Here is a 602-nt window from a genome sequence, read left to right as displayed (position 1 = left end):
CCAAAAAAAAGGAGCCCCCACAATACGACAGTGGGGACAGTGACACCAGACACCGACCCGCCCGCAACCGCTCCCCCCCACCGAGGAAGAAAAAGAAATGAAAAAGAAAAAAGAAATAAATAAGTAAATAAATTAATTAATAAATTAATAATTACAATTAAAATAAATATGCAAGAGGAGAAATGCGAGCGGAAAAACCGGAGCCAAAAACAGGACCCAAGACTCGCACCCCACCATGCCGTGCAGCTCCCCTCCCTCCCGAACCGATACCACAGAACCGGCATAGGAAAAAACACCACCCAGGAACCGGCATCGTAGCGAAGGCACCGGCACCGAAGATCCCCGAACAACACCCAGCCCCACCCCGAAGTGGATCCAGTCCCGGGCCCCAGGGATCCGAGGCCCCAAGGGCGCCCGACCCCCAGACAGGAGCCCCAGCAAAGCCCCGGCCGGCCGGGGCCAGCGGAGAGGCCGCCAGGAATGAGCCAGCAGCCCCCCGGGCATCAACCCCCAGACCCCGAGCTCCACCAGTGCACCGGTGAGTCCTGACACCAGCCAACGGAGGGAGAGCAGGATGGGGGGAATGGGCTCCGCACTTAGTG

This window comes from Cyprinodon variegatus, unplaced genomic scaffold, assembly GCF_000732505.1.
Source record: "Cyprinodon variegatus isolate N-32 unplaced genomic scaffold, C_variegatus-1.0 Scaffold626, whole genome shotgun sequence".
NCBI classification, from domain to species: domain Eukaryota; kingdom Metazoa; phylum Chordata; class Actinopteri; order Cyprinodontiformes; family Cyprinodontidae; genus Cyprinodon; species Cyprinodon variegatus.
Note: the sequence above shows the minus strand (reverse complement) of the source record.